General features: G+C 36.9%; 1 protein-coding gene across 8 annotated transcripts in view; it reads right to left on the minus strand.

The window, feature by feature from the left end:
• LOC122718682 (leucine-rich repeat-containing protein 24-like) overlaps positions 1–14,119 on the minus strand; it is a 290,335-nt gene that overhangs the window by 61,332 nt on the left and 214,884 nt on the right. For all 8 annotated transcript variants that reach the window (XM_043943933.1, XM_043943931.1, XM_043943928.1 and 5 more), the window contains one exon: positions 11,414–11,560. The gene's annotated coding sequence lies outside the window, so the exon portion shown is untranslated. The remainder of the gene's footprint in view (positions 1–11,413; positions 11,561–14,119) is intronic.

Consider the following 14,119-nt stretch of genomic DNA (forward strand, 5'->3'; position numbering starts at 1 on the left):
TAATATAAAACTATCCATCTTGTATGCAATAATTTTTTAATATATATATAATAAAAATTTCGAAATAATCTATCTATCGAGAATAAAGTTTTTCAGAATGGAGGAATTAGAGCAACGGTATTATCATTTGTCGCTCTACGATCTTTAGAGGGTTGTCGTTAAGTTTTTTCCCTCTCGTTTCGAACAAGTCCCCGGATACAACAACGAAAGATCGTGGGAACGAGAGAGGCAGAGAAAAGTAGAGAAAGACAGAAAGACAGAGAGAGAGAGAGAGAGAGAGAGAGAGAGAGAGAGAGAGAGAGAGAGAGAATGTGTGCACGCAGGAAGCCGCGTTTATACTCGTATTACACAGACAGTGGTCGGCGAACTGACGTACTGTAATTACCGTGGCAATTACTGCCGACACATTTCACGTATACGTAGTGTGGCCTCATTGTGCTGTTCCGTTGCTCGCCTCGAATTTTCGTGCCCGTCGACTCGCCAACTTGCTGGATAAACAGATAAAAGTAACCGAACAAGGGGGTTGAACGGCGTGCATTATAGTTACGGATATTAGCGGTAAGGGATGGGACGGGTCTGTCGGAAGGGGAGGAATTTGAAATTGCAACGGGAACGGTATCATTTCGCTTCTTGACATGCCTTTTCACGTTTCTACGATTCGAGCGTCACGTTTGATTTAAAACGTGTTAATCGGTTCAGACAAGTTCCAAGGGATATTTAAAGATTGATGAATGGATGGAAAAAATTTTGTGTCGATTATCGTACGATATGGATTCTGTAATGAGCGGTTTTCAATCTAATTTCGTAGTTCTTTCGCTGCTATTAATACAGTATCTGACGAGCTTAATTCAAGTACTTGTTAACGAGATAATAAATGATTGAATTACGACCACGAGGGAGAAGTATGCACGTCGGACGAGTTGAATTTGATCGTACACAATTTTCACACATTGGTATTATGCAAACGCGTCTCCGTGGAAATTTTCTAAAAACTTGGATCAACAATTTTAAAAATTTATTATTCAATAAAATAAGGGAACGTGGAAATTATATTTCAACGAGTTGAGCTAACCTATCACCTGAATAACTGAAATGTGAAATAACTATTTCAGTATAGTTGCGGTTTTCACCATTCTTCAAAATTTAATAGACGCGTGTATAACTAATGACGCGTCGAGTAACGCTATTAACCGCAAACTGCGAAGAACGTTAATTTATTCATTCTACAGCGGAAACGCGTGCACGGTAAGTAACATAAATTGGAAAATGGAAAATAAACGGGGAAATTATACATAACTCGTGTAAATCGATTTCGAAACGGTGTATCCGAAAACGAAACGAAACGAAAATCGGCCAACTTCCAATACCTTATGAATCACCGTTATCGTTAAATTACCGCGGCAAAGAGGGGGCGCCACAAGCGGCATCAAACGTCCCCATTCCAACCCCGCCCGATAATACTCCAACGCTATTTACAACTCTCCATCATTGTCGGCTTTTAATTCCCACAAATTTAATTCCAGTCCATTTTCCAACCTGCGCGACATTCGATGTCGGCTCGGCCGGGATGGTGGTTGCGGCCGTTCGTGGTGCGCGCCACCTATTACGGTACGAAATAATAATGACGTATTATGCGCGAGTTACAATAGATATAGACCGAAACGAGTTGAAAATTGCGGCGGAACACGCTTTTGTTATCATAATTAACGAACCTCCATCCTACACCCGAGCTTTCCTAACAACTTTCATCTTCCTCGAGTGACCGCTAGAATTCCACACGCACACTCGGCTCCACCGGTGGAGGAATACGAGGAGCCAGAATTACTGCCAAGTCCAATGTGGAATATGGGCCACTACCAGTATTACCCATTCGGCAACCCTGAAATTTCAAGGTGTTATCTTGTAGGTTGTACGAAGGTTGGCTCTATTTTAATCTCCCCCTCCCCGACCTTCTATGGAAACTAACTTGACCGCGGGCCCATCATTTCCGCTTTCTCGTTGTAGTTTGTAACGCGAGCTCAACCTCGTTCCGGCTTAATAACACGCGCTAATTGAGACGGATCTCTGCGGATACGCGGCAGGATTAAAAACCGCGCCAGTGTCGGTCACTGGGTTTAAAAAGGGGAAAAGATTAAAAGTGAAAAAACGGAGTTGGAGAAGAAAGAAGTTGTGAACGATCGATGATCGATTTGAACGTGGGATTTTGACGAATTTGTCTGGTCGTTCTTTTTTTTTTTTTTTTTTTCTTTTTTTCTCGTTTTCATATACGCGAATTTATAATATTTGTATTATTGATTTATTAATTTTTATTAATTTTAATTTTATGTTTTATGTATTGTAAGAATGCGATTTTCAAAAATTACTTTATATGTCAATTTCAATGTTTGAAGTTTGATTGAAAAATTTTAATTAATAAGTATTGGGGATAATAAAGGTTTTATTGTAATTCTTGATCTTTTATCGAGGAGGAGAGAAAAACTATCCGACAAATTAAGCTGCACAAACGGTTGACAGGTTCTTTCAGCCTGTGTTTTACTTTCGGAAATGACTGTCACTCACAATAAAAAGCGAATTATAGTGGGAGCACCGGTGAAATATTTATAAGTGAGTGAGTCACGAGCATGATGGATATTTGAATTGATAAGTGCTAATATAAAAGCTTGATCGTTTTCGTCCGTATTTAATCTATCATGTCTTCCTCTAAACCTAAACACGTGATACAATTAAAATTTCGAAACAATTTTTCCAATTTTTTTCTTTCTAACAACGAATCGAATTACAAATTTTGGAGAAAAGGTTTCACAAGAGCGAACAAAGGGATGTTGCCCATCGAAGAAAATTATTTTTTTTTACGGCTGATTTGATATCGTTTACCACCCCTTATCTATAATTCATATACAAAAGCATAAAAATTTCCATGAGAAAACTTAATAAATCCCTCGCAACTTTTATAGCTGATATATTATCCACGGTTCACCAATCGATGAATAATTCACAACATTACCTTTCGTTCAAACATCGCATCGGTGCATGCTCAATGACGAAATCTTATCAAGGCAATTATGATAACGACTAGTGACCGATAGGAAAGCGAGATAAACGAAATTTATTGCAAAAAAACACGATCACGAACGTACCTACTTACCGATCTACGTTAAAATCAGCATTATATACATACGCTTAAAAATACACATGCACGAAAAAAACTACACCACAATATTCCCAAAATAACGTAATCAAACTAACAATAAGACCGATTAAATATTTTCTTTGTACACCAATAATTATTCTCTTTCACTACTTATTTCACTTTCACATCATTACATAGTCGTTACTTCGAATCACTTCTCGTTTTCGCAACAATCACCACTAATAATAAATACCATTGGATAAACAAAGAAAAAAAAAATTGTCGCTCGAAAATTTGGATTCGTTCTCGAATCATGTTCAACGTGATATTATAGGGACTGTATTAAACGCGCGTATCGCGATATCCAAAAGAGTGACACTTGGATACGCGCGTTCGATGATGGAAACGCACGAGAGAGTTCCATTTGACGATGAAGGGGCGAGAAAATGGAGTCGCGTGACGGATTTACGCGATTCGATTCGGTTCGGTTCGACGACCTTGCGTTTTCGCTCCTCGTAAACGCGCCACAGATTCGAATCTGCCCCGCTGGCACGCGTTTCCAGCCTTTTTTCTTCTTCTCTTTTCTTTTTCTCTTTTTCAAACAGAGGCATTTAAGCTCCGCGGTACGAATATCATCGCGCACGGTCGCGCTCTACAATGCTGTACCTTATCATCGCGTTTCATCGCTCCGATCCCTTTGAAGCCGAGATTCTCTCGAATTAAGTTTCGTAAACGGAGGCGCGATGGAAAGAGAAAACTTCTCTCCTTATCGAGCCTCATTTTTCCAGCTTACCGTATGCACAGTAACATGCATCAAGTTTCGAGCACGGCACGGGGAAGGTGTGTTAACACTCTGGAGGCCGTTGATTTGACAGGTACATGCGAAGTCTTTTAATAAATATCTTTGGATAAAAGCGTCATATGCATTGTCGACAATAGAATAATTGTTCGTTTATCGAGGATTTAATTTTTTAAAAGTATAAAGTTTTTCTCACTTCGCGTCACGAATAGATTAGATAAATTTTAAAATTCAAACTTTCGAATTTTAGATAATTTAAATTTTTCGGATAATTGAACGTTCTTCGTTGTTAAGAGACAAATTATTCGTGAAATAAAAGAAAGTCACGCGTGCCTCCTTAAAATCCATCCTCGTTAAATTTATATAGTCTTGACTTTCTTTTTTCCTCTCTCTAATTGATTCATTAAAAATAAAGGTCATTCTTTAGGAATTGTTAAAAAAAAAAAAAAAAAGAAAAGAAAAAAAATAGGTTATTCGAGGAGACGAAAATAGAAATGAGAAAGGGGGAAAGGATTGGATAATAGGGTTGGGAGGATTGATAAAAATTACACCGCGCACGCTTTTGGCTTCTGTACACTCGAGATAAGCGCGTCGATCTAGCGTGAGATTGTGTCTTCTTGTTAGAATTTGCAACAGCTGTCTCCCTCTCGCCCTTGGGCATCTGCTCCGACCGTCTGTACGAGTCGAACTGCCCGTCCCTTCTTTCTTCCCCTCCCCTTTCCACTTCCTGTCAGCGTGAAACGAAACGTTTAAGACCGATTAAACTTCTTCGAGAACATGTTGATTAATTCAACGTTGTAGAACACTCGTACTTGCACTGTGAACATTTTTAATTCTTCGCAATATTGGTAATTTTTTGCATGGTTGTAAAGTGTGTATCACTTAAATGACTTCTTCATCGAATCGTTTACGATTTTATTGGATTTCATTATGAAGAATTAAGATTGGATACATGATTTATCAATTTATCTTCAAAAATGGAAACGATATTCGTTGACTCGGCAAACGTGGATTTGAAAATGAGAGAAAGGAGAAAAGAAATAAAATATTCGAATCGCGCGCTCACAGAGATATTTCAGAATTTTTAAGAAATATTTCGAGAAGAGTTATTTCAAAAAAGTTTCAAGAGTATTTTGAAGATAATTTAAAGATGTTTCAAAATTGTTTCAAGGATATCTCGAGACGATGTCCAAATATATATCGTTTCCACAAAATCAAGAGATCTTTTTAAAGATATTATTGCCCTTCTCTCCTTCAACAATAGCTAATATCAGCCTACAACATTTTGTTTGCTCCGCCAAGGATTAATATCAGCCGGGAAAATAAAATGATATACAATTTCACAAAAGGGAAACGATTCCATCGATCATCATCGTATATTGCGCAACACCGTCCATTCCAAACATTTTCTTCCACGTTTGTGAAAAGGGAGGGAAACTAAGACTCGTATTCAAGATGATCGTGACAAATGGAACGAAGTTCGCGCGGGCCAGTGACAAAAAGAAATAAATTTCTCCTTCCTCGAGTGACGTCCACGTCACAAATGACGTACGACGAAAACAGAGCCGTTGTTTATTTAACTGCGACGATCCCCCATCCCCCTACCTTCCGCTGAATACCACTCGTGCGCATACTGATTTCGCAATATATAATTTCGCGTTTACAACCGTTTGTCCACGGATCCTACCCATCCAAAATATTTCGCATAGCAGTTGACAATTACGTCCTCCTCGTTGTTTTGGTCATGAAGTTGTTACACGATCCATGTATCGCTGATTATCTCCTTTCTCGTCTTGTCTCGTATATATACTTTTCTTATACCTTAAAAAGATGTGATAGAAGAATTGTCGATTTTACATATTAAATATTAACCTTTTGCACTCCTATTTCGCTCGGTCGAACGAACAGCAACTCCAGACTCAGATCCACGCGTTCGGTGCGTTCGATGGCCTCATAAGATAATTACTCATAAGATTACATCTCATAAAATTACGATACGTAAGAGTTTAGAAATCTATTTATGAAGCGATATTCTAAAAAAATCAAATATAAATAAATATTATCGCCGTTCAAATTGCAACAATTAGGTTAGGTTAGATTAGGTTAGGTTAGGCGTTAATTCAAGTAGTGACCGAAAGTCATCGCTGGAGAGCAAAGGGTTAATACTGTACAGAATGGCAGAAACGATGATCTTTGATCATTTGACATTATAGAGAGGAAAAAAAATGTTTAACTATCTGAATTTCTAACTTGGAATCGTATACACGTATCCTTTCGTTTTCGCCGAATGAAGATTTACGCGAGAAAACGCGTCGTAGAGATATACACATCTCTGGAGATGTGTCTCGAGGACCAAGATTCATACTATGGGTATCATAAACAAAAGTATCGGTGACATTTCGCGCGGTCGACACGCTGGATTTCCACTGCAATCCGTCGACGAAGACGCGTTCGAGTATGGGCCATTGAACGCGTACACGTTTCGTGGTCTCAACGACCATGACAAAAACACGCTACTTCGCGACTATGTGAATCGAGAGACAAATGCGTGGAATTTCACGTGGAATTTACAAGGAAATAAAAGATAACGATAGATTCGTTGATAAAATTTCGTGCAATAAATTTCAATTTTCTTTTAAATATGTATATTTCGCAATAAATAAATAAATATCGTGAATATCGTCTAATCATTTAATTAATTTTTGCAACCAGAAAAATCTACGCGAAGATGCAATGCGAGAAATGGTTTCGTTACTCGAAAATTTAGAATTTCGATTAGAACCGAAATAACTCGGCTAAGAGATCGAATGAAATCTTGATAAATAATTATCTCGAGATTCGATTGATTTCGGACGATTCGAGAGCTATAATTGTTGAACTCGAGTCACGCTGTTTCGAAACTTTTGTGCAATAAAAGTTATACTTTTCCTGAGTCTATATATGTACGCTATTTTGACACATTGGATGTTTTTTTCTTAATATTTTAAAAATTTTTTCACAATCGCATAAATATCCCCCTCCAGATATAAAGAAAAAGCAAACTTTTCGACCTGTACAACTTTTACACTTGTAACAACAGCGTCATCGCCTGTAAATATTTTATCCTTACACCGACCCCGTTTCCAGTCGTAGAATTGAATTAAGCTTTTACAAGTTTATAGCGGCACTTGTAAAATTGGCTCGAGTTTAGTGTAGCTTTCACCCTGATCCGTGGAACGGTAAGAAGAAAAATATCGGCCGATGTCCAACCAGCAAATCCAGTTTGGCCGTTAACCACGGAAAATATAATTTCGAACAAAAGAAAAGGGGGTGAAAGCCGCGGCGGAGATAACTATTACCGGTTGTGCTCAGGGTTCGTAAAGAATTTAATGTGCGTGCCGCTTACAGGAAAAGTGGAATTGGCTTTCTTGGCGTTTCGACGGCTAAAATAAAAAAAAAAGCTTCATCTTTTATTTCCAAAATCTCAAAAGAAGGCGTCGTCGCTGATTTTACTTTTTGCTTCGAACTTGAAATTGACGTAGTAACTGAGTTAAGTTAAGGGGAAATATTATCACGTATATATTTTTTCCTAATTATCACGATTTATGGGCTTTTTTTTTTATTATTCGATTTAACAACGAATTCGAATAGTAAGAAATCGAGAAAGGATTCGAACGGAATCGTATGACGTATTTGACCTGATTTACGGAATGATACGTATCTTTGTGTCCCAATAATTCTTGTCGAACCCGAGCTTTCCTAGATTGATTTTCACCAATGTATATATATCGTACAACGAACTACGAAAATAGCAAGTATCTATCCGAATAATATCTCTCAAAATATCCCTTGTAAAAAAATTTTGAGAAACTGAAAATTAGCATCCTTAAATGCCTCGATACGTATTATAACTCTTGTACATAATTTTTCCAGATATATATATATATATATAAAATAATAGCTCGATATAATTTTTCGATTGTTCCACAAAGCAAAATTATAATTTTAAAAAAGTTCTATCTTTAGATAAGAGATTCCATTCAATACTTCCATATTTCACTTCCTTCGCCTCTCCACCGATAAACTATCGGTGAAAATTGGGCGCAACGTGGCCAATCTTCTTCTGCTCACTTATCCCAATTCTACCGTCGTCAAAATGGAGTCAGCAGGTTTGCCGACAGCGAAACGAAACGAATCGCGATCGATAACAGCACGTAGCGGTACGTAATCTCTATTAGCTGCGGCTATCAACTAACCACGACGTGAATGATCTGTACCGGTACGAAATAATCGCAATTAACTCGAGCTATCGGCTTGTTGGAAGATCGATATATACGTGTACCGACACCGGAATAATCGCGATTAACAACCGGCTCCATCGGCCGGCCCGTAATGTCGATTTCACATGGTCGTACGTTTTTTCAAGGGAAACCCATTTACCCACTGACGTATTTCCGCGAGAGGTTTATCCCACCCGTTTCATCCATGCTTCTACGTATCAAAAGATTCGAGAAACAGGGTCACCGGATGTTCCCTTTTCAATCCTTGATACATTCTCTATTTCGTGATCAATGACTCGGTGCTATCTCTTCTTCTTTTTTTTTTTTGCTTTTATCTCTCCTGTTCTTTTCTTTTTTTTAATCTCTCTTTCTTTTCCTGTCTATCTATCTATCGAGTAATATTTTCGAGTTTCAAGTTTGTCGAAATAAGAATTTTCAATGGGATTAAACTTGGATTATTGGAAGAGAAAAATAAAATTCAGAAAAAAAAAAAAAAGAAAATGGAGATTTATAAAAATAGCTCGACTCGATGGACGATGGTTACGGGAACGAAATTACCACGAGTTTGCCCAAATCGATAAATAACATTCAACGGTTTCGCGTTATATCGGTCGCGATCCCTTTCCGTTCGATGCATTCAATTTCCACCGATGATGGCCAACTTTACTTCACCTGAATACCGGCCGACGCCCGCCGGAAACCGCATCCTTTGCGCCCGCGCGCAACAAAATCGACGAGAATATTCGACGAGAGCTTTCGCACGGCCGAAAATTTACGCGATCGGAATTGAATAAATGGGTTTGGCGCGCGCGTGGAGCCCTCAGGCATGCGAGGCAGATGCGTTATCGGTCATATGTGACCGATACACAAGCGGCCGGATCGTAATCAACATAACGGGAGAATAAACGCGCGCGTAGGCCGTGTCCACGAGTCACCAGTGTCGCACCACACGCAATCACGCTCTGCGTATTACCGCACGCGAGTGTATACGTCTCGCGCCCTCGATTACTCCATAAGCTTTTCAGCTCGTCGAGAGAGATCTGATATCCTCATTCAGCGGTTTCGGACCGTAATATCTCCTCCTTGTGGAGATCCCCAGTTTCTCTCGATTTAGCGTTTCTTTCTGAGAGAACGAAGTTTTCGTTTGAAGTTGAACGGCTGAATGCGCTTCGAAATTTTCGATAATGGAAATCTTTTAACGAGATATAATTCTACTCGTAAGATTTATAAAAAAAAAAAATTAATTTAGTGCCTTTTCTAAAATAGAGTTATATCATTTGTTATAAAAAGGCATAACTTTCACTCATCAATGAGATATTCGTTATTATTCTCGTGACATTTTGCTCGCAAAATTATTCCTTAAATATATCCGTTATCCAATATAAAGAAATATCTGGGATATCGTTCGAAAAATGTGTGTAGTATTCTTTTCAGAAATTCTTTAAAAAAAAAAAAAATTAATTTAGTGCCTTTTTTAAAATAGATTTATATCATTCGTTATAAAAAGGCATAACTTTCACTCATCGAATTATTCGTCATTATTCTCGTGACATTTTGCTCGCAAAATTATTCCTTAAATGTATCTGTTATCCAATATAAAGAAATGTCTGGGATATCGTTCGAAAAATGTGTGTAGCATTCTTTTCAGAAATTTTTTTCAAAAAAAAAAAATTAATTTAGTGCCTTTTTTAAAATAGATTTATATCATTCGTTATAAAAAGGCATAACTTTTACTCATCGAATTATTCGTCATTATTCTCGTGACATTTTGCTCGCAAAATTTAAGTGCAAATTATTCCTTAAATGTATCCGTTATCCAATATAAAGAAATGTCTGGGATATCGTTCGAAAAATGTGTATAGCATTCTTTTCAGAAATTCTTTTAAAAAAAAAAAAATTAATTTAGTGCATATTTAATGCTTTTTTAAAATAGATTTATATCATTCGTTATAAAAAGGCATAACTTTCACTCATCGAATTATTCGTCATTATTCTCGTGACGTTTTGCTCGCAAAATTTAAGTGCAAATTATTCCTTAGATTTATATCATTCGTTATAAAAAGGCAAACTTTCACTCATCGAGATATTCGTCATTATTCTCGTGACATTTTGCTCGCAAAATTATTCCTTAAATGTATCCGTTATCCAATATAAAGAAACGTCTGGGATATCGTTCGAAAAATGTATGTAGTATTCTTTTCAGAAATGTACGATACGAGGGAATGGGAAAAGAAACGGGTTGTTAAGAGTTGATTACATTACCCACCGCATACGGGGAACAACACACGTGGCACGAAATTACTGGGCAAGCTGCGGTGCACCGCTGCGCACAGTTCTCGTTTGCGCTCACATTCGGATTCATAACCGTGTTCCGTGGCCATCGCGACGTTCACACCGGCGAAATGGAGCCGTGTAACGAATGGCGGAATTACAAGAAAGTGGAGAATTATATGAAGGTTATCCCGACGTGCTCGGGGAAACGATACTTTCAGCGAATCGATAACCATCGTAACCTTCGCTCGATTCAACTTTTCGAGATTGAAATTTAAATTTACGAAACGTAACCGAATGGATTATTGTTAAAACGGCGGCCATTCATTCGCTACCCTCTTAAGCGTAATTCGATATCGATTAAAATAATTCGAAGGGGGAATATTTGAAGATCGAGTTATCGATCCTTAAGGATTTCTAGCTCGAGTATAATTACTGTGACGAATGTTTTGTAAAGTTACTCAAGCGCAAGTAACGTCTCTTCGAAATTTCTATACAATGAAAATATTTGAATTAAACACGAGGAGGGAGTAAATTTAAAGGAATCGTATCAATTCGTATTAAATAGATTTTTTGAAGATTTTCGTATTTGAAAATGTATTTGAATTAATTTTTCAGAGTTAATTCTACTGCGAGAGAAAAGGAATTAGCGGAAATGCTTCGTCAAATTGGAAAAGAAATGATTACGTTGATTACGATTAAACGAATTATTTCTATTATTTTTGATCACAAAAAGAATTACGAAAAGAAAAAAATAGAATCTATAATAATATTTCTTGCATCTTATTATTCAATTTATAAAAGCCACAGTTGCACTTATCAAAATATTTAATATTCAATATTTAACAAATGAGCGCATCCAAATTCACGCGTGCTCTCCTTTTCAAAATTCGAAAAAAAGAGATACCTATTGACATATTTCTATTCAAAATTTGCTGTAACAAATCTACTCACGTCTGTGGAGATTTCCTTGGCGGCGCGTCGGTGCCTCGTCACTTGGTCCACGGATCGATCGTCGTTGCATCAATGTGTCGCTCCTGATCGCCGTCTCGAAGATTCCTCGACGACGTGAATGCCGACAATCCCCGTGTACGCGTGACACTGAAACACCAAAGACGGATGGCTCTTTATTAAATCATACAAGGCTGAGTGCTTTACGACGTGATAGATACGGATGGATGTAAGAGTGTGACAAAAATCATAATTTTCAGAATTAAAAAAAAAAAAAAAAAGCTTTAAGCTTCAATTTTAAAAATACGTATCGATACGTTCAAGTTGGTTAAAAGTTGTGGCAATTATTTATTCTACTATTCTTAGATTTTGATTTTTTTTAATACACCAAAGTCACTCTGAGCAGTGTGTCGTGAAGATTTTTATTTTTGGCGGCCATTGTTCATTGAAAAATTATTAACAAACACTTTTTTTTTTTAAAACGATTTAGATCAGGTTAATTTTAATCAAGTTTATTAGCAGGGAAATCTGATGACTGACCGGATTAAGAGAATCAACTCAAATCCAATTAAAAAATCGGCTAACGGTTAAAAACAGAATTATGATTTAATTTCGATTCGAAGCGATGTATATCGAACTTGGATTAGATTAATAACTTTTTAATGAACAAGGATCAACAAATAAAACCATCGCAACACTGTCCAATGTGATGATCTTGGAACTATTAAAAAAAAAAAAAAAAAATCATCGAGATCAAAGCTTTTCGTAAATGTTTACCAAACTTATTAAAGATTAAAATCTATATCTTTATTTCACGACGATGGAATAGAATTTTAGAATAAAACTTTTCTCGAATTTTTCTCCCCATTGAGCGCAAAATCCCACGAGTCACTGTGTATAATATCAGGTAACATCGACCTGTCGCGAATCGCATTATTAAATTCCTGATACGGCCACGCGTCACCGAACGATAATTAACGCAGGCTATACATTTTTCACGTCACTTTTAATTGCGATCTGTAACGCGTTCCGCTTTAATCAGCCCGAACTAATTTTCCGCGACTTCGACCAAACTTGCCGTGGTCGTGCATGATTAAAAAGTTTCGCGCCTGACCGCGAAACGAGCCGCGGGGACCTCTTTTAATTTGGATTTAAGGTAACGCGCGAAATAGGGCTTTATTTACAGCCCAACCGTGAAAATCGTTGTTCGTGAGTTCATGCCAGGTTTTTTCGGGGTTTTTTTGGGAAATCGTGAACATTGATATTTGTCTTCGTCGTAGTTAAATAATGCGTGATGTTGTACAATAGAGGCTAAAGTAATTTAATTTCTACCTTTTTTTTTTTTTTAATAATAATTTTTTTTTAAGATAAAAATTTAAAAAGGAAATTATAAATTCTGTTGAATTTTTTAACATCCTAATTTAAAAGTCTTCGTATATACAGTTTCTAATATTCAAACTTGTTTGCATAATTTGATAAACTTTTAATTTGCATTGTTATTTCTTCACCACCTGTTGAAAACGCAACGCAACTGGATTTCAAATTAATTTATTTACCTTGAAAGAAATTTTTCAAGATAAAAAAATATTTGTAAACATCGTCATTGTCATTTTCCAGCCAATTTTTCACCATATAAATTCAATTATATAATCGAATATATAGTAAATACGTTATGTAACTAATCAAATTGCAGACTTATCAGTTTTCTTTTTCTTTTTTTTTTTTTTTTTTTTTTTTCTTTTGTTACAAGGAATAATAGGCAATCATAAAAATGTAACGGGGAACAAAGAAGTTTTTTGACAAATTTGGAACTGTCAGTTGCAAAAAACGGGCAGCAACTGCAAGTTATTAGCTGTCGCGCGAGCATGGCAGCAACCCATGTTGAAATAGTCACGCTGCACAAAGAGCACGGCAGATAGACGTAACAAAAGGGAATATGGGGTCAATCGGGCACCGACTGCGAGTAAATCGATATATAGAGGAAAATGAACGAAAGCTGACGATAAAAAGAAGATTGATTTACGATGGTTTATCATTGGCCTGGATGAATGAATGGAAAGGCAGTCGATCAGCTTTGTCAGCGGAGGAAGGGGAGGAAAAAAAAAAAAAAAATGCACGAATCAATCGGACGTTATTCTATTCCACCGTGCGAATGCGAGCAATTTTATGAATGTAATTCACCACGAAACCACCACGATATTTATATAAATATCTACGAATAATAATTTTACGAGGTCATTTCTTTCGAAAATCTATCGAATAAAATTGTTTTTAAAACAAATTAACAAAATAATTCGGGCAAATGCATTTCGAAAATATTTACTTTTATTATTTATTTACTTTTTCGTGTATATACACAATATCACGAATTAATAAAATTTAACGTTAAATTTTTTCCCATATTGTGAACACACACACACGCGATCAACGAATCGTGAGAACAAGCGTAATCTCAAAATATTCATAAAAAAAAAGCTCGATGAGATCACCTACGTTATATCTGAGCGTAAATACAATTCTTCCAAGAAACGGACATTCAAATCTCACCGCACGTTCGTCGAAACGTACGCGAGATCGTCGTATACGCGCCCCTTAAGTGAATAGCGCATTTCTTCTCTCCCCTCCTCGTTCTCTCCATAGTCTTTTCAATTCGCTCGCGGCTTCCATAGCCAAATGGTGTACATATATACGGGAGAAAGAATCGTCGAA

Source organism: Apis laboriosa, unplaced genomic scaffold, assembly GCF_014066325.1.
Source record: "Apis laboriosa isolate Shangri-la unplaced genomic scaffold, ASM1406632v1 scaffold68_cov148, whole genome shotgun sequence".
Lineage (NCBI taxonomy): Eukaryota > Metazoa > Arthropoda > Insecta > Hymenoptera > Apidae > Apis > Apis laboriosa.